This window comes from Saimiri boliviensis, chromosome 19, assembly GCF_048565385.1.
Source record: "Saimiri boliviensis isolate mSaiBol1 chromosome 19, mSaiBol1.pri, whole genome shotgun sequence".
Taxonomy (NCBI): domain Eukaryota; kingdom Metazoa; phylum Chordata; class Mammalia; order Primates; family Cebidae; genus Saimiri; species Saimiri boliviensis.
Genome location: NC_133467.1, coordinates 39740552 through 39761181, shown reverse-complemented (window position 1 = coordinate 39761181; position 20630 = coordinate 39740552). Strand labels below are relative to the sequence as shown.

At 41.3% G+C, this 20630-nt stretch overlaps 1 protein-coding gene across 5 annotated transcripts in view; it reads left to right on the top strand.

Moving 5' to 3' along the window:
- The window catches only part of RPRD2 (regulation of nuclear pre-mRNA domain containing 2), a 102049-nt gene that overhangs the window by 776 nt on the left and 80643 nt on the right, over nucleotides 1-20630 (top strand). Inside the window, exon 1 of one of the 5 annotated variants that reach the window (XM_074390164.1) lies at nucleotides 7-19330. The exons of the other annotated variants lie outside the window; for them this stretch is intronic. The gene's annotated coding sequence lies outside the window, so the exon portion shown is untranslated. Of the gene's footprint in view, nucleotides 1-6; nucleotides 19331-20630 lie in introns of those variants that run through there. 5 annotated transcript variants of the gene reach the window in all.

The window sequence follows — 20630 nt, the reverse complement described above, 5'->3', positions numbered from 1 at the left end:
GTGAGTGTTGGGGGTGACTAAGGAAGGGAAGACCGGGGAGATGGAAGGAAATCTGTCCCGAAACGCCTGAGGTTTACGCGCGGAGCCGCTGCATTTGGTTGGGGTTGTTCGCGAGAAAGGTTTGACCCGAGTGTTCCCAAACCCAGACTCCATTCCTCGCCAGGATTGTCCTGAACTGCAGGAGACTCATTTCTTGGGTTTTTTAGCCATTGACTTGTTGTGACCTTGGGCCGTTGGGCCCGGATCCATAGAGATTTACCTATTTTTTAAAATATTTATTTCAGAGCCTCGTAGGGTGTGTTGTTGATTTTTCCGAACCTTCGCGGAAATTGTCGCGTCCGTTTATTTCTTACAGGCCTTGACATGTTAATGATTTCTGGCTTTCCTGATGGTAGGCAAGCTGTGGTTTTAAGCAGTAGTAAATCCAGTGATGTTTAATAAGGAGTGCGTTTTCTGGATGAATGTATCTAAAACTTGGGATGTGTAGGAAGGAGAGTATTACCTGGATGAATGTTAAGAAGCAGCATGAGCTCTACCTGGATCGGAGGCACCACCGGGGTTCCCCTATACCTGTGTTTGCTGCGATAAAATACAGGTTTCTTGGATACTGACCAGAAGCAACTGCGATACTGTAGTCAGTATCATCATTAATACCTTAAAATATAAAGCGTGTCCAGTTACTTTTTTTTTTTTTTTTTTTTTGAGACGGAGTTTTGCTCTTTTCGCCTAGGCTGGAGTGCAGTGGCGCGATCTCGGCTCACTGCAACCCCCGCCTCCCGGGTTCAAGGGATTCTCCTGCCTCAGCCTCCCAAGTAGTTGGGCTTACAGGTGCCCCCACCACGTCCGGCTAATTTTTTGTATATTTGGTAGAGACGGGGTTTCATCGTATTGGCCAGGCTGGTCTCGAACTCCTGACCTCAGGTGATCCACCCGCCTCGGCCTCCCAAAGTGCCGGGATTTCATGCATGAGCCACCGTGCCCGGCCCAGTTACTTTTGAATTACCTGAAATACTTTTTTACACAATTGAGTTGATTTCATAGGTAATGACAACAAGAAATGTGCTTTTTGAATATGTAGTACCTTTTTCTCTAGTTGTGCCTTTTTTTTTTTTTTCCCCTTGTCTTTATCCTGGAGGTTTTTCCATTTTGCTGCTTTACTGCAGAAACGAGCTCTGTTAAAAGCATTGATTGTTGGCAGAAGGTTTAAATCTTAGAGGAGGAAGTGTGGAGAAGTCACTCTTGGTTCCTGCTGAGAAGAGAGGGTTAACTCTTACTCCATATATATCTATTAGAATTTTTCTTTGCTTCCTGCCTGTAGCATTTCACCATTGAGACCCATCATCCAGTTATTCTGCCTTATTCTACTTCTACCATTGCTCCTGCAGTGTTTTTTGTTTACCTTTTAGAGAACAGATAGATAAAGCTTTCGAAATTATCGACCCCATGCTTCAAACTATTTGTGTTTAAAGTTTTGGGAGGAATGTTTTGTGGTTCTTTGAATAATAATGCAGAGAAATTATTAGAGACAAGACAGAATTACCTGTGTTTACCAATAGCAGATCAAATATTTTCTTGCCTGGAGGTAAAATTATAACGTGCAAAAATCAAATATGCTAACAGTCATCATCAAAGACTCACATGTTAAGTATCTGCTATGTGCCCAGTCATCTCATTGTACCTTAAAATCAACTGAGAAGTAGATTTTTTAATCACTGATTTACAAACGAGAAAACTAAGGCTCAGAAATGTTAACTTGCTTAAGGTTACTCAGTAAAATGGTGGGGTTAGGATTTGACTTCAGCATTAACTTTGTAAAATAATGATTAATGTATTTGGTATGCCAGTGATAATTGCAAGCAGTTCTAATGTGAGAGAACCTATTCTCCACCCTATTTTAAAACATTTTTACTGAACTATACAAGCATTTTACACTTCTTCATCTTTGGGCTCTGGGGCTTTAACTGTATGGTTCCATCATTTGCAAGAATAAGTTGGTCCCTGTCCCATCCCTGCTATGTGGGATCACAAGTGATGATTACAGTTTTTTTCTAGTCAGCAATAATGAGATACAGTGAAGCCAGAATTTTTTTACCTCCGCTGTTGTGGCTGTTCTGCCTGAGCTTATTTCCTTTGTTGATACCTTTTTGAGATGGAGTCTTGTTCTGTTTCCCAGGCTGGAGTGCAGGTTACAGAGCTATTTCGGCTACCTGCAACCTCTGCCTGCCGTTTTCAAGTGATTCTGCTGCCTCAGCCACCTGAGTAGCTGAGGCTATAGGTGCGAGCTACCCCGCCCGGCTAATTTTTTGTATTTTTAGTAGAGACGGGATTTCACCATGTTAGCCAGGATGGTCTCTATCTCCTGACCTCGTGATATGCCCTCCTCGGCCTCTCAAAGTGCTGGGATTACAGGTGTGAGCCACCGCGCCCAGCCTGTTGATATCCTAAGAGTGAAAAAATGATTGCTCCAGGAGGGCAGTGGTTCAGTTGAAGTGCATTGTATATAGCTTATGTAGTTAAGTGCTTTTGGCTAAAACAACTTCATACTTTGATGTTGTTTCTAGTGGAATGGAATTTAACTTTCTAAAATGGTTAAGATTAATTTTAGACGTTTCGTATTTACATTTAAAGAACTTCATTGATCTCATTGTAAATAAAGCGTTTTGATAGAAATATTCGGCAGATTGGTGTGGGGCACAATGGAAACAGTTTATGCATTGGGCCTTGTTTTCATTTAAGTTCTGATTTCTTTACGGGTAGACTTAGTTTGGTTTCTAAGTCAGCTTAGGAAAAAGTGAAGTAAGTATCTTTGGCTTTCTCAGCCTTGCTGTCCATTTTCCTGATGCCACTTGCTTTATCTTTTTTCTTCTGACATCCACTATTTAGTAATTTATATTTAGACCTCAGGATAAATTTAAGTACCTGTTAGCTATTCCAGAGATATTTTTATTTTATTCTTTATTTCATAATGTGTAATGAGACTTTTGTTCGTATTAAAGGAAATAATTTAGAGAAATGGCTACCTAAGGATATGTTCCATCGAGGAGTTCCTTAAATTTGCTTGACTGTATCATTCATTACCATTATTTTCTAAAGTGATCTTTCTGTAGCATAAGCAAATGTCATTCCTCTGCTTTAAAACCCTGCAGTGATATCCCTTGCAGTAAGGTGAAGATCTAAATTTCTTTTACATTGGTATATAGGTCCCATACCATCTGCCCTGCCTAGGGCTTCTTCACATCCTGCTTCCTTCTCATTGTTTAAGATCTAAGCTCAAATATTACCTCTTCAGAAAGACCTTCTTTGATCACCTTATTTCTGTTTTTCTGTTTGTTTGTTTTGAGATGGAGTCTTAATAGATTTTTTTTTTTTTTTGAGACGGAGTTTTCGCTCTTGTTACCCAGGCTGGAGTGCAATGGCGCGATCTCGGCTCACCGCAACCTCCGCCTCCTGGGTTCAAGCAATTCTCCTGCCTCAGCCTCCTGAGTAGCTGGGATTACAGGCACGTGCCACCATGCCCAGCTAATGTTTTGTATTTTTAGTAGAGACGGGGTTTCACCACGTTGACCAGGATGGTCTCGATCTCTCGACCTTGTGATCCACCTGCCTCAGCCTCCCAAAGTGCTGGGATTACAGGCTTGAGCCACCGCGCCCGGCTAATAGATTTTTTAAATTACGTGTATCTGTTTATCTTTATTTTATTTTATTGAGACACAGTCTCGCTCTGTTGCCCAGGCTGGAGTACAGTGGTGCGATCTCAGCTTACTGCAGCCTCTGCCTTTCAGGTTCAAGTGATTCTCGCCTCAGCCTCCTGAGTAGCTGGGGTTACAGGCGCACACCACCGAGCCCAGCTATTTTTTTTTTTTTTTTTTTTTGAGACAGAATTTCACACTTGTCCCCCGGGCTGGAATGCAGTGGTGTGATCTCGGCTCACTGCAACCTCTGCCCCCCAGGTTCAAGTGATTATTGTGCCTCAGCCTCCCAGGTAGCTTGAATTACACACATGCGCCACCATGCCCTGCTAATTTTTGTATTTTTAGTAGAGATGAGGTTTCACCATGTTGGCCAGGCTGGTCTTGAATTCCAGATCTCAGGTGATCCACCTGCCTTGGCCTCCCAAAGTGCTGGGATTACAGGTGTGAGCTGCTGAGCACGGTGCCCGGCTAATTTTTGTATTTTTAGAAGAGACAACGTTTTACCTTCTTGGCCACGCTGGCCTGGAACCCCTGACCTCAGGTGATCCACCCGCCTTGGCCTCCCGAAGTGCTGGAATTACAGGTGTGAACCACTGCATACGGCCTCACCTTATTTTAAGTAATGCCTTCAGTTGCTGTTATGTCATCTTATTTTCAATATATGATGTTACCCTGTTTGTTACATATTTATGGCTCCCTCCACCAGATGACAGGGCTGTCTTGTTTGCTGCCCTGTCCCCAAACAACTAGAATAGTGCTGGCATACAGTTAGCAATCAGTAAATATTTGTCAACATAATGTTGAGAAATAGCTAATCAAGAACTTAAGGAACAACAGAATTGTTTTAATTTCTGTTTATCTGAAGGAAGCATTGATAATTTTTTTTTTTTTTTTTTGAGACGGAGTTTTGCTCTTGTTACCCAGGCTGGAGTGCAATGGCGTGATCTTGGCTCACCGCAACCTCTGCCTCCTGGGTTCAGGCAATTCTCCTGCCTCAGCCTCCTGAGTAGCTGGGATTACAGGCACGTGCCACCATGCCCAGCTAATTTTTTTGTATTTTTAGTAGAGATGGGGTTTCACCATGTTGACCAGGATGGTCTCGATCTCTTGACCTCGTGATCCACCCGCCTCGGCCTCCCAAAGTGCTGGGATTACAGGCTTGAGCCACCGCGCCCGGCCGAAGCATTGATAATTTAGTGAAAGAAATTACAGATATAGTAGTTGGAAGTTGGACTTGATGTGCAACTTTCCCAGATTATCATTTCTATACTTCATTCTTTTTTTTTTTCTCTCTCTCTCTGTCTCTTTTTTTTTTTTTTCTTTTTGAGACAGTCTCACTTTGTCGCCTAGGCTGGAGTGCAATGGCACGATCTCAGCTCAGTGCAACCTCCACCTCCTGGGTTCAACGATTCTCCTGCCTCAGCCTCTCGAGTAGGTGGGACTACAGGTGCATGCCACCATGCCCAGCTAATTTTTTGTATTTTTAGTAGAAACGGGGTTTTGCCATATTAGCCAGGTTGGTCTCCGTCTCCTGACCTTGTTATTTACCTGTCTCAGTCTCCCAAAGTGCTGGGATTACAGGTGTGACTCACCATGTCTGGCTGTTCTTTCTCCTCTTTTCTGGGAGGGATATGGGAAAGGGAGAGAGTCTGGCTCTGTTGCCTCTGAGTGCAGTGGCATGAACTCCACTCAGTGCAACCTCCGGCTTCTGGGCTCAAGTGATCCTGCCACATCAGCCTCCTGAGAGCTGGAACTACAGGTGTATGCCACCACACCTGGCTAGTTACGGTTTTTAAAATATATATATATATATATTAAATATACATGCATGAAGCTTTGCTTTGTCGCCCAGGCTGGAGTGCAGCGGTGTGACCTTAGCTCACTGCAACCACCGTCTCCTAGATTCAAGCAATTTTCATGTCTCACCTTCCTGAGTAGCTGGGATTACACATGCATGTCACCATGCCTAGCTAATTTTTGTATTTTTTAGTAGACATGGGGTTTTACCATGTTGGCCAGGCTGGTCTCAAACTCTTGATCTAAGTGATCCCCCCGCCTTGGCCTCCTGAAGTGCTAGGATTACAGGCGTGAGCCACTTCACCTGGCCAAATTTTTGTTTTTTTGTAGAGACAGGGTCTTTCCATGTTGCCCAGGCTAAACTCCTGGGCTCAAGCTTTCTGTCTGCCTTGGCCTCCCAAAGTGGTAAGATTACAGGCATGAACCACTGGGCCCAGCCTTTCTTTCCCATTTTTAATGTAAAGTGGGAATCAATATGGAAAAGTATAAAAACACAGGCTTTTAGAATTAGGCCTATGCTTACATGTTAACTCCAGTCACTTTTTTACTTAAACTGCAGGCCTCAGTTTTTCATCTATAAGTAGTTCTCTGCTTCACATAGAAAACGTTTAAATTATTTATTTATGATGATAAAAATTATGATGATGGTTAATGCAGATAGTCTCAAGATCTGGAGTATTCAAAATAATTACATCAGAATTTTGTTTTGGGCACAGTACTGGAAATTATATTCCCAGATTATGAGAGACAAATTGGACCAGCCTCTCTAGTAAATTAGCTTATGCTCTGAAGAACTAGTAGGACAGAATGGAAAATATTGTGTTCATGACATCCATTTTGTCTTTCTTTTGAGACAGATTCTTGCTCTGTTGCCCAGGCTAGAGTGCAATGGCATGATACCGGCTTACTGCAACCTCCGCCTTCCGGGTTCAGGTAATTCTCCTGCTTCAGCCTCCCTAGTAGCTGGGATTACAGGTGTGTGCCACCACACCTGGCTAATTTTTGTATTTTTAGTACAGATGGGGTTTCACCAGGTTAGCCAGGCTGGTCTGGAACTTCTGACCTCAAGTGATCCATCCACCTCAACCTCCCAAAGTGCTGGGATTATAGGCGTGAGCCACTTTGCCCAGCCATCCATTCTGTCTTGTTTCTAACTATTGAATGGTTTGGTTTGTTTTAGAAGGTATGAGAGTTTAAGTGAGTTTCTGCAGGAAAAGTAAAAGGGTGATTGTTAATCAATTCTAGAGCAGAAAATCTGTTACGGTTTGCTTTCAGCCATTCTGTTCTGTTCTATTCTATTCTGTCCTATTCTTTTTTTGAGACAGGATCTCACTCTGTCACCCAGGCTGGAGTGGGGTGGTGTGATCACAGCTCACTGCAGCCTCTGCCTCCTCGGCTCAAGTGATCTTCCTACCTCAGCCTCCTGAGTAGCTAGGACTATAGGTGCACATCACCACACATAGCAAGTTTTTTTGTGTTTTTTGTAGAAGGGGGTTTTGCCGTGTTTTCCTGGCTGGTCTTGACCTCCTAATCTCAAGCAACCCTCCCTCTTTGGCTTTCCAAAGTGCTGGGATTACAGACTCAACTATTTTTGATAGGAACTTTAAATATGTATAAAAATAGAAGGGTAATGACCCCCGCCCTTTCTACTGATCTCCCCACTTCAGTAGTTATCACTTAACAGTCTTGTTTCATCTATTTCCTTTACCTCCTTTCCCTCAATACTTTGAAGTAAATCTCAGTGCACTGGTATGTTTTTCACAAATGAAACATAAAAACATAGACTAGGAAAAAGAATCTCTTCATACAGGATTTTTTTTTTTTGGTAGAGAATTTACAAAGTACAGTTACCATTTTTATCTGTGCCAATGATTTCTCAGTTTGGATCTCAAGATCCTTAGATGGACCATGAAGCTGGTAATAATTTTACAGCTAACTTTTGCTAAGTGCTTACTATGTGCCAGGCACTGTTCTCTAAGGATTTTACACATACTAATTCATTCATTTCTCACAACTCTTTTAAGTAGGTATTATTATGATCTCCATTTTACAGATTAGAAAACAGAGGCATCAAGACATTAAGTAACTTGCTCATGGTTACAGAGCTAATAGATGGAGATGGAGACAGAATTCAAACCCAGCTATTCTTGATCTACCAGTAGATCTTACTATTACCCACTGTCCTACCTGGGCTTTCCTATTCATATTTTCTACGGTGCAAGAAAAGTTTGATAGCTTGCTTATTTATTCAGGATTTAGACTATATAGATTAATTAGAATGTCAAGATTTTAAATTATTGTGTTTTTTGTTTTTTTTCCCTCTCTGTGACAGAACTATCTCTTAATGATTTGAAGTTCTGATATGCATTTATTTATGTTTTTGATTAATTTAAAAAGGGAAAACAAGGGGAACATAATTAGTGGAACATAAGTGTGTGGTGGCGCACACCTGTGGACCCAGCTACTTGGGAGGCTGAGGCAGAAGAATCACTTGAACCCAGGAGTTGGAGGTTGCAGTAAGCCAGGATTGTGCCAGCCCGGGCAACAGAGCAAGACTGTCTCAAAATAAAAAAAAAAAGGAACATAATTATCGAAGCTATCATCTGGGTAAACACCTTTCTAAGTGTGAGGTTCATTTAGATTGATGACATGTAGAATGTAACAGTATTGCCATAGGCATACAGGTTTTTAATCACATATCATTTGTAAACAAATTAGGAATACAGGTGGAATAGATACAGATCCTAACTTTGAGTTCTAAGATGAAATTTGTTTCTAAATCCCTAGTTTACATTCAGTTTTTTCAGTATTTATTGCACACCTACTGTTCAGGAACTGTTTAGGCATAGGGGATACAGCGGGTGAACAGAATGAACAAAAATTTTTGTCTTGACAGAGCTTAAAATTTGGCCAGATGCAGTGGTGCACACCTGTGGTCCCAGCTACTTGGGAGGCTGAGGCAGAAGAGTCGCTTCAACCCATGAGGCAGAGGTTGCAGTGAGTTAGGATCGTGCCAGCCTGGGCAACAGAGCGAGTCTGCATCTCAAAAGAGAAAGCGCGTGCATGCGCGCGCGCACACACACACACACACACACACACAGAGACAGACAGCATATACTCTAGTAAGGGGAGACAGACAACAAAATAAATAAATAAAATAAATAAATAAATAAATAAAACATTAAATATAATAGAAGGTGATAAATTCTCTAGAAAAACAGAAAGTAGGGCCAGGCATCATGGCTCACACCTGTAATCCCAGCTCTTTGGGAGGCCGAGGTGGGTGGATTAACTGATGTCAGAAGTTTGAGACCAGCTTGCCAAACATGGTGAAACTCCGTCTCTACTAAAAATACAAAAAGAAAAATTAGTCGGGTATGTGGCATGTGCCTTTAATCCCAGCTACTTGGGAGGCTGAGGCAGGAGAATCACTTGAACCCAGGAGGCGGAGCTTGCAGTGAGCCAAGATCCTGCCACTGCACTTTAGCCTGGGCGACAAGACCCAGACTTTGTCTCAAAAAAAAAAAAAAAAGAAAGAAAGAAAAAAAGAAAGAGAAATAGCAGGGAAGGGGGAAACAGAGGGGTGTGCAGTTTTACATTAAAATGGTAAGGGAAGACCTCACTGAAAAGGTGACATTTGAATAGGGAGGTACAATACTAAATAATATAGACATGAGGGTATAAGGTGGGAATGTTCGATACTAAGTGAACAGAAAAAACAAAAGTCCTGAGGTTAGAGTGTGCCTGGTGAGTTTGGGGAGTAGCAAGAAAGCTGCTGTGGCTGCAAAAAAGTAGTTAAAATGGAGATTAGAGGCTGAGTTAAAAGAGATTATGGTGGGTGATGTTGGGGAGGGGCAAAATGGGATTCACCAGGGGTTTTATAGGCATTGTAAGGACTTTGGTTTTTATTCAAAGTGAGATGGGGATCCATTTCAGCAGAAAGGAAGGAGTTTGGCTCTTGTTGCCCAGGCTAGAGTGCAGTGGCGTGATCTCGGCTCACTGCAACCTCCACCTCCTGGGTTCAGGTGATTCTCCTGTCTCAGCCTCTGGAGTAGCTGGGATTACAGGCACGTGCCACTACATCCAGCTAATTTTTGTATTTTTGGTAGACAGGGTTTCATCATATTGGTCAGGCTTGTCTCGAACTCCTGATATCAGGTGATCCCCCTGCCTCAGCCTCCCAAAGTTCTGGGATTACTGGCGTGAGCCACTGCACCTGGCACTCATTTGTTTTTAAAAGGTTATTCTGGTTGCTGCTGAAATGGGGATACCAATTAGATGACTGTTGTAATCCAGTGTAAAATATTGATGTCTTAGACCAGGTTATGGCCAGTGGAAGTAATAAGTAATTTAATTCTAGATCTATTTTGAAAGTAGGTCCAGCCAGATTTCTGTATGGATTAAATGTGGGGTGAGAGAGGAGGAGAATGATCAAGAATGACTTTTTTTTTTTTTTTTTCCTGAGCAACTAGAAAGATTAGAGTTGACATTTATTGATAGGGGGAAGGCTGTGAGGGGAGCAGATTTTGGGAAGAAGATGAAAAATTTAGTTTTGGATATATTAGGTTTGGGATGTCTATTTTGAGAAATCTTTTTAAAGATAGAAGTCACAAAAAATATACTCATGTAAAGTATACAATTCAATTGTTTTAATATATTCATAGAGTTGTGCAGCAGTCAGCACAGGGTTTCTAGTATATGGATTGTTTTTAGAGCAGGAAGCTGGAAGAGATGAACTAGAGAGTGTAGACGGGAGTAAGTCTAGTAAGAGTAGCAAGTACAGATAGAGAAGAGGTCCAGAGAGAAGGCTGTGGTATTATGAAATCTATATTTGGTCTCTATCCCATTTCCTGGCATAGTGCTTCAGAAATCCTGGAATCTTCAGAGTGATGTGTCATTTTATATGCTAATGAGTAGACTGAGGGCATCCCCTGGGTAGCCTGAGGATGGAGAAAGAAAAAACTGGTCACTGGAAAGAACAAGGCAGGATTAGAGGTTGCGACTTTCCACCCTACCCTCTAACGTTTGGGGAAGGGGGAAGGACTAAAGGGGTAAATTGAACACCAGTGGCCAATAGTTTAATAAATTATGCTTTCATAAAACTTGCATAAAATTCCAAAAGGACTGGTTTCGGGAAGCTTCTAGCCAGTCAAACATACGGAGGTTCTTGGAGGTTGGCATGCCCAGAGAGGACGTGGAAGCTCTGCATCCCCAGCCCTACCTTGCCCCATCCGTCTCTTCATCTGGTGTTCATCGGTGTCCTTTGTTAGGTCCTTTATAATCAACCAGTAAACGTGTTTCCCTGAGTTCTGTGAGCTCGTCAAGCAAATTAATGGAACCCAAGAAGGGGGTTGTGTAAACTCCCGATTTATGGTGGCTGGGTCAGAGCAAATGTTAAAACAACCTGAGATCTGTGATTGGCATGGGAAGTAGGAGGCAGTCTTTCGAGACTGAGTGCTCAATTTATGGGATCTGATGCTGTCCTCCAGTGTCAGAATTGAATTGGATGGTATCTAGCTGGTGTTCGTTGCAGAATTGCATGCTTGGTGTATGTGGGGAAAACCCTCACACATTTGGTCAAATAAGTCTTTGTTGATTGTTGAGTGAGGATATAGGAAAAGCACTTTGTTTATTCCGCTATTCTCAGAATGCTGTTGGGGTATTCTGGTATTTTAGAAGACTCTACTTAGTTGCTCTAGTGTGTTCTTGGCTTAGGTTCTTTTTGAGGTTCAGGGTAAACTTTGTCTCAGCCACCCAAAGAAGTAATAAATCTATTTTAATCTCTTGGATAGTTTTACTCTTGGTTTAGGCTTACTGGCATTTCTGGATTCATTGAGCAGGCGCTCTGTGGTGATTGCATTATTATCCATCCTGTCTCCCCCCTTTAGATGCCTAAGTCACCGTTTTTTCATTCCATTGCTCTAGGTTTATGGAGTTATAGGTGGTATTTTTCCAGGTTTCCTGGCAATGTTTCAGAACATGGAACTGTCTTAATTATCACTGTAATTATTGTAATGGTAACTATTAAGCCTTTTTGTCCGTATTATGAGACTTACCAAGCAGTTGTTATGTTCTTCCTTTGAGTTGCTTTGTCTCTCACAACAGAAGGGTGATTTCATCCATGGCCTTAGGTGAGTTTGAAGCAATATGTAAAACATAATTTTGCTATACCAAATTCCATAGTAAGCTAAATGGTAAATTTTGTTGCAAATAAACATTCCCATAATTCGAAGTGTGAAACACTACTGACAAATTTCACATGGTTCTGTGGCATGGAGATGTCTTGAAAGGAACATTACGATGGCAATGGAAAAACACTAATATTAAAATTTGCTCACACAGGCCACCCCAGAATTACTTTAATGTTAGTTTTGTCTGTAGAGAAGGGAAGAGTGTATGTACGTGTATAATTTTGTGGGGGGTAGAGGCTTACTGATTTTATTCATTTTTTGTTGTTGTTCAGCTTACGCGGGTTGAATGATTTTACTCTTAACGATTTGGCTTCCTGCCTTTCATAAACTAGTAAATAATAGTTGTATCAAAATTCTTTCTTCTGTCTAGGCTTTTGTCAGTCAGGTTCTTTTTCCTCCCACTTTTCCCAAGTGTTTATTGTTTTATAACAGTACTCTTACAAGTTAAAAGGGGAGATTTTGGTCAGTTGTTTTAAAATTTCAACTGAGAATTAAGGATATATGAGGTTTAATTTGTTGAAGGAACTCAGAGAACCTACTAAAAATTACGCAAGGACAGAACAATGTATAAACCAGCTTGACTGATTTTCTCATCTGTTTGTCAAGGAAACAAAAGGTAGTTGTGTTTGTAGTGATTTCAGATTCCACTGCCCCCACAGATATTAATTATAGGACACTGGAGGAATGTACATCTTAGGGAGAATGTAGTAGAACCTAGTTATTCCTTTTGAAAAAAAGCAACAATTCCACCTGTGCTTTGAAACATTAAAGCTTTTCTGGCTAAGATAAAGATAGTTTTTTAAAAAAGTGCCTCCATCTTATTCTCTTGTTTAGAGAAATACTGAAATAGAGGCTCCTTGATGAAAGAAATGAAATGTTTAGTTTGCTGGGCTTAAATTTTACTTGTAGTTTGATTGAGGCCTTGATCTCTCCCTCATCTCTCTTTCTTCACTTCACTCTCTTATAATTAATTTCACTTACTTACACTTTCTAGTTCTTTGGAATCCATTAGCAGAGAGAGGGTTTCTTTATTACCCTTTAGTAAAAGTTGCACTGTGAAAGGAAAAAAGGATCTTTTAATGTTTGGAATTATAATTTAACATTTTTTGTTTTAAAAAACCTAGGATGGATCCTGAGCTGTTTTTGTGTTCCTTTACCATCATGATAGTTTTAGAGTATACCATGATACAGTCTTTTAAAATGATGATCTTTGTGTCCAGGAGGCAGTATTACTTGAATAATTAAAATTATCTTATAATATATTATGTCCAAAGATACAGAATCAGAAAATGAACTTTATTGAGTGCTGGACGGGCACGGTGGCTCGAGCCTGTAATCCCAGCACTTTGGAAGGCCAGGGTGGGCAGATCACCTGAGGTCAGGAGTTCGAGACCAGCCTGGCCAACATGACGAAACCCCATCTCTACCAAAAATTAGCCAGGTATGCTTTTAATTAGCACATGCTTTTAATGCCAGCTACTCGGGAGGCTGAGGCAGGAGAATTACTTGAACCCAGGAGGCAGAGGTTGCAGTGAGCTAAGATCGTGCCATTGCACTCCAATCTAGGCAACATGAGCGAAACTCAGTCTCAATAAAAAAAAGGAAATATTGAGGGCTTCCTCTTTGTAAACCTCTGTACTAGATGCTGAAAGAGATGGAATTATAAGGAACTTAACATTTAGTAACTAAGATAGGAATTGAACCAATATAACTGGTTCTGGGAAGTATGATTAGAGTTTTATATGCTATAACAGTTTAGAATAGGTATCACTTTGATTAGATTGCTGGATCCTTATTGTTTACTGAGGATGCTTATTAGCTATTATACATGTATTACCTATAATCTTGATGTCAGCTCTGCAAGATATGAATTTATAAAAGATAAATTTATAACAGATGAATTTATAAGTTTATGAAAAAATTATTTGAGTCTCAGAGAAGTAAATTGATTATTTTGGGGAAATTGTCAGAACATTTATAGTGTAGGAAAAGGAAGCCATACCTGGTTTTAGGGTGGCCAAGCATAAACTTAATTTTGTCTTTGTTTTATGTAAACAGAAGGTGAAAGTAAGTGGGAGAAAGAAAAGAAATACGGTGGATTCGAAGCCCAGGTTGCTTACAAGTATGCTGTTGTTACTTAATAATACTCCTAAATTTCCAGTCATTAATGTAGTTAATTTTACAAATATATCACTAACAGTTTAGTAAGAAAATAACATTTACTGAGTTCATGTTATGTGATTTCATGTAATATAACAATTCATTAGTTAATATTTTTATTACTGAGTAAATCTATTAGTAATACATATGAAATTACACTGGTAACAGGTAAAATAATAAACTCTATATGCTCAGTGAGGTTAAAATAACTTGTTCAAGGTACATAGCTAATGAACAATAGAGCCAGGTTTCAAACTTAAGCAGTCTTGACTCCAAGGCCTGCACTTTACCATTACAGTAGATGGCTTCCTGCTTCTTTCAAAGTATATTGATATTGTATAGTGTTCCATGGATAGTGTGGTATATGCGGGATGAAAGTTCCCAAACAGCCTTGTGCCTGCCCATTCTCATAAAGAAGCAAGTTGGAGAACCCACGTGTCCTTTCAAGCCGGACATTAAACAGATTTGCAAAAATGTAAAACAGTTTACTCCCACAAAATTTTTGCTTTACAAAATGTAGTTATTTTTAATTAAGAAATAATTTATTGCTAGATGCAGTGGATCCGTTGAGATCAGGAGTTTGATTGAGATAAGCCTGGCCAACATGGAGAAACCCTGTCTCTACTAAAAGTACAAAAATTAGCTGGGCACAGTGGCATACGCCTGTAATCCCAGCTACTTGGGTGGCTGAGGCAGGAGAATCACTTGAACCTGGAGGTAGAACTTGCAGTGAGCTGAGATGGTGCCATTGCACTTCAACGTGAATGACAGAGTGTGACCCTGTTTAAAAAAAAGAAAGGGGCCGGGCGCGGTGGCTCAAGCCTGTAATCCCAGCACTCTGGGAGGCCGAGGCGGGTGGATCACGAGGTCGAGAGATCGAGACCATCCTGGTCAACATGGTGAAACCCCGTCTCTACCAAAAATACAAAAAATTAGCTGGGCATGGTGGTGCGTGCCTGTAATCCCAGCTACTTAGGAGGCTGAGGCAGGAGAATTGCCTGACCCCAGGAGGCGGAGGTTGCGGTGAGCCAAGATCGCGCCATTGCACTCCAGCCTGGGTAACAAGGGTGAAACTCCGTCTCAAAAAAAAAAAAAGAAAGGGCCTGGAAGTGGCTCATGCCTGTAATCCCAGCACTCTGGGAGGTTGAGGTGGGCAGATCACAAGGTCAGGAATTCGAGACCAGCCTGGCCAACATGGTGAAACCTCATCTCTACTACAAAAAAAAAAAAAAAAAAAAAAAGAAACAAAAATTAGCCAGGCATGGTGGCATCCACCTGTAATCCCAGCTACTCAGGAGCCTGAGGCAAGAGAGTCGCTTGAACCCAGGAGGTGGAGGTAGCGGTGAGTTAAGATCTCACTCTCTCAAAAAAAAAAAGAAAAGAAAAGAAATTATTAATTGTAATGGATTTATTGTTTTTAATGAGTTAGTGGATGTTTTTAAATTCTTAGGTTTAATTCCTTTTTTTTTTTTTTTGAGACAGAGTCTTGCTCCATTGCCAGGGTGGCATACAGTGGCACAATCTTGGCTCACCGCAATCTCCACCTCCCAGGTTCAAGCCATTCATTGGCCTCAGCCTCCCGAGTAGCTGGGACTACAGGTGCGCCCCAACATGCTCAGCTAATTTTTATATTTTTAGTAGAAATGGAGTTCCACCATGTTGGCCAAGATGGACTCAATCTTTTGACCTTGTGATCTATCCACCTTGGCCTCCCAAAGTGCTGGGATTGCAAGCATGAACCACCACACCGGGTTATATGGTAAATAGCCATAGCTATAACCCACATAAAAATCTTTGGGGTCCTGAATAATTTTTAACAATATAAAAGGATCCTGAAACCAAAATATAGAATGCCCTTTGTTAGTTTTCTGCAATGTAGATATCCATTGTCTCTCATCTTAGTGTTCTATATTGCCTGATGGTCTCTAGGCTTTATTTTATCAACCAGCTAATTTTTATTTTTATTTTGTGAGATCATGTTTGTCAACTTTTTATTTTGCCAAAAATGGACATAAAAATATACATTATGGCATCACTACTTACCATTTTATAAACTATCACTTTACTAAAGACGCTGTATTTTAATTCCAAAAATGTTAGAAGGACATTTTTTCAGAATAAAGGATAAACCTTCAAACTTCATAAATTTAGCTATTTGAAAAATTTGCTTTGATGTCCTTGTCTTTCAGATCTCAGCTCAAATGTGATCTCCTTTGAGGCTGACCTTATGTCCATTGCCTAAAAGCCCACTCCTATTCCCCTCCCCGCCCCCGCCATCATTCTCTTACCACATTACCCAATTTTTTTTTTCTTCCTGGGTTCGGGCGATTCTCCTGCCTCATGGATTCAAGCAGGTCTCCTGTCATCAGCCTCTCAAGTAGCTGGGATTACAGGCATATACCACTATGCCCAGCTAAATTTTGTATTTTTCTAATAGAGACAAGGTTTCGCCATGTGGTCCAGGCTGGTCTTGAGCTTCTGACCTCAGGTGATCCACCCACCTCAGCCTCCCAAAGTGCTGGAATTATAGGCATGAGCCGCTGTGCCCAGCCCCTATTTTATTTTCTTCATAGCTTTCCTCCTTATAAGATACTGCCTTGCACTGGGCATGGTGGCTCACGCCTGTAATCCCAACACTTTGAGAGGCCGAGGCGGGCAGATCACCTTAGGTCGGGAGTTCCAGACCAGCCTGACCAACATGAAGAAACTCCATCTCTGCTAAAAATACAGAATTAGCTGGATGCGGTGGCACATGCCTGTAATCCCAGCTACTCGGGAGACTAATGCAGGAGAATCACTTGAACCCTGGGAGGTGGAGGTTGCGGTGAGCTGAGATTGCACCATTGCACTCCAGCCTGAGTAACAAGAGTGAAACTCCATCTCAAAAAAAAAAGATACTGCCTCGTTGGCCTGGTGGGGTGGCTCACACCTATAATCCCAGCACTTTGGGAGGCCGAGGTGGGCAGATTACAAGGTCAGGAGTTTGAGACCAGCCTGAGTAACATGGTGAAACCCTGTCTCTACTGTAAATACAAAAATTTCCCAGTTACGGTGGCACGTGCCTGTAATCCCAGGCACTCAGGAGCCTGAGGCAGTAGAATCGCTTGAATCAGGGAGACTGAGGTTGCAGTGATCATGCCCAGCCTGGGTGACAGAGCCAAAACTCCATCTCAACAACAACAAAAAAAAGATACTGCATTATTTGTTTATTGAGACGCATGTTCCCCTGACCCCCAAGTAGAATGTAAATCACTAACAACAGATCGTTTTTGTTCACCACTGCATCCTCAGCACCTAGAAGAAAGCATAGAGCATAGAAAGTGTTCTAATTGGCAGGGAGTGCTGGCTCGTGCCTGTAATTCCAGTGCTATGGGAGTCCAAGGTGGGAGGATTGTTTGAGCCCAGGAGTTGGAGACCAGCCTGGGCAACATAGTGAGACTCCCCGATCTCTGCAAAAAAAAAAAAAAAAATAGATTACCTGCAGTTCTGGGTACTCAGGAGGCTGGAGCTACACTGAATTGTGATTGTGCCACTGCAGTCCAGCCTGGACACAACAGCAAGACCCTGGCTCAAAAAACACAAAAGTGCTTAATCAATGAATCTTTCTTAAGTGTGGCCCCAGACTACACATCGAGAACTGCTGCAGTAGGACACAATTTTTTGTTAGATTTATGTATGTAAGGAGACTTACTGTATTGTACTGTTGTATGGTGATTAGTTGGTAAAGCACATGAGCTTTGATCTCAAATAGACGTTGTGTTTGCTGCTAACCTCTTAAAGCTTTTAAATAGGGATAATAATAGTATTACTCACCTTATATGATTGTTGGTGGGATTAAATAAGGTACTTCATATGAAATGCTTTGCAAACTACCTGACATTCAGAAAATTCAGCAAATGGTAACTTGTCATTTAAAATGTAATTATAATATACAGTTATTATGACATGTTTTATGCAAGCCTGTCTGCATAAGCTTTAAAATTTTCCAATTAATCCTGCATACTCTATGTGAAATGTTAAGGTTAATAATCCAAAGGAGTAGATGTGAATTTTTTTTTTTTTTTTTTTTTTTTTTTTAGATCGAGTTCTGCTCTGTCACCCAGGCTAAAGTGCAGTGGTGTAATCTCAGCACTTTGCAACCTCTGCCTCCTGGGTTCGAGCTATTCTCCTGCCTCACCCTCTCGAGTAGCTGGGACTAGAAGTGCCCACCACCACACCCAGCTAATTTTTGTGTTTTTTTTAGTAGAGATGGGATTTCACTGTATTGGCCAAGCAGGTCTCGAACTCCTGACCGTGTGATCCACCTTGGCCTCCCAAAGTGCTGGGATTACAGGCATGAGCCACTGTGCCTGGCTGACATGGATTTTTTTTTTAACCTTTTCTTAATACTAGTGGATAGCAAAAGAACACATAATTTGGAAACTGCCTATTTTGATTATTTCAAGGACCTATTCATATAGCAATTTCTTGCAGTTCCAGAAATTCATGGGCAACTTAAGAATTTTTCATGTTTTTATAACTTTTTTTTAAGATGGAGTCTGTCTGGCTCTGTCGCTCAGGCTGCATGCAGTGGTGCTCTTGGCTCTGCCTCCTGGGTTCAGGCGATTCTCCTGCCTCAGCCTCTTGAGTAGCTGGGATTACAGGTGCCCACCACCACACCTGGCTGATTGTTGTATTTTTTGGTACAGATGGGATTTCACCATGCTGGCCAGGTTGCTTTTGAACTCCTGACCTCAGATGATCTGCCCACTTCAGCCTCACAAAGTGCTATGATTACAGGCATGAGCCACCACACCTGGCTTATAGCTATTGTGCTAATATAAAAATGCATCTGTTGGGTGCACTGATACTTGCCTGCAGTCCCAGCTACTGGAGAGTCTGAAGTGGGAGGATCACTTGAGGCCAGGAGTTTGAGGCCACAGTTCACACTGATCATGCCTGTTTAAAGTCACCAAACTCCAGCCTAGTCAACATAGCAAGACACCATTTCTAATTTTTAGAAGTAAATGAATAAGAGATGAGACAAGGTTTAACCATGTTGTCTAGGCCGATCTTGAACTGCTATGCACAAGCAGTCTGCCCACCTCAACCCTCCCTCTCCCAGAATCCTAGGATTACAGGAGTGAGCCACTGTGCCTGGCTGGGATTTTTTACTTTTATTTTTTTCTTTGACCACTAGTGATCAATTATTATTATTTTTTTGAAACAGAGTCTCACTCTGTCACCAGACTGTAATGTAGTGGTGCGATCATGGCTCACTGCGGCCTTGACCTCCTGGTCTCAAGTGAGCGTCCCATCTCAGCCTCCTAACTAGGGCTATGGGTGCAGGCCACCACGTTCAGCTAGCTAACTTTTAAAATTTTTTGTAGAGGTGGTATCTTGCTGTGTTGCCCAGGCTGGTCTCAAACTCCTGAACTCAAGCCATCGTTCTTGCCTTGGCCTCCCAAAGTGCTAGGATTACAGCTGTGAGCCATGGCACCTGGCCTCAAGGTAAGTTTTTTTTTTTTTTTTTGAGACAGAGTCTTGTTCTGTCTTCCAGGCTGGAGTGTGGTGGTGTGATCTCAGCTCACTGCAAAGTCCACCTCCCAGGTTTAAGCGATTCTCCTGGCTCAGTTTACCAAGTAGCTGGGATTATAGGCACATGCCACCACGCCTGACTAATTTTTGTATTTTTAGTAGACATAGGGTTTCGCCATATTGGCCAGGCTGGCCTCAAACTGCTGACCTCAGGTGATCCACCCACCTCAGCCTTACAGAGTGCTGGGATTACAGGCATGAGCCACTGTGCCCAGCCAAAGAAGAGATTTTAAAGGGACATCAATATTCTTGGTGTCACTGGATTTTTAAAAACAAATAATAGAAACAAGGAATATAAAAAATCTACATTAGATCAGCAAAGACCAAATATTTATCATATTTTCATGTAATATTAAGAGATAGGATCTTGCTGTGTTGCTCAGGTGGGTCTCAAACTCCTGGCCTCAAGCTGTCCTTTCACCTTAGCCTTCTGATAAATATTTTAAATTTAAATTTAAGACATTTTCAAAAGAAAATTTTATATTATAGCACACATTTTGGATGATCAGTTTCACTTTAAGAAGACTTTAAAAACCTGATAATAGAAAAGTTGAAGAGCTTTTGAAATACATTTATAGGATGTCCCCACACATACATACTATTTTTAGTATCTACTAGGATAAGAATTCATTTCTATCCTCTTAGGCTTCTCAGATTGCCATATGTAGCACATATGCATAAACTGACAGATGTGATAAGATATGGAGAAAATACACCATACTATAGTAGTGAACAAAAATAACAGTACAGATTTGTACTTGTACAACAGAATTTCTCAAAAAGTGATGATAGTTTAAGGTTTCACTGTCCAAGTTTAAGAACTACCAAATTAAAGTGAAACCTGCTTTCATGCTGCTGGACTTAGTGCCCTTAATAAAAAGATCCATGAGTTTCTAGAGGGGGTGGGTAGGATATTCAGCATTTTCCAAACTTATTGACCATGGAATCCCTTTCTTTTTTAACCGTCTCATGTGACTAATGTTTCCTGGAACATGCTTGGGGAAAACTTTGGTAATGTAAGTGTTTCTAGGAAAATCCCAGTTGCAGAGCAGAGAGTACCAATTTATATTTGTATACAGGAAGAAAGGCTTCATGGAGGAAATGGTTTTTCAAAAACCATGTGAAACAGGTAAAAGAAGACATCCCATGTATAAGCAGAAGCGTGAAAGAATCAGAGAAGAGTGATAACCAGAAGGTACACATGCATAGCGAA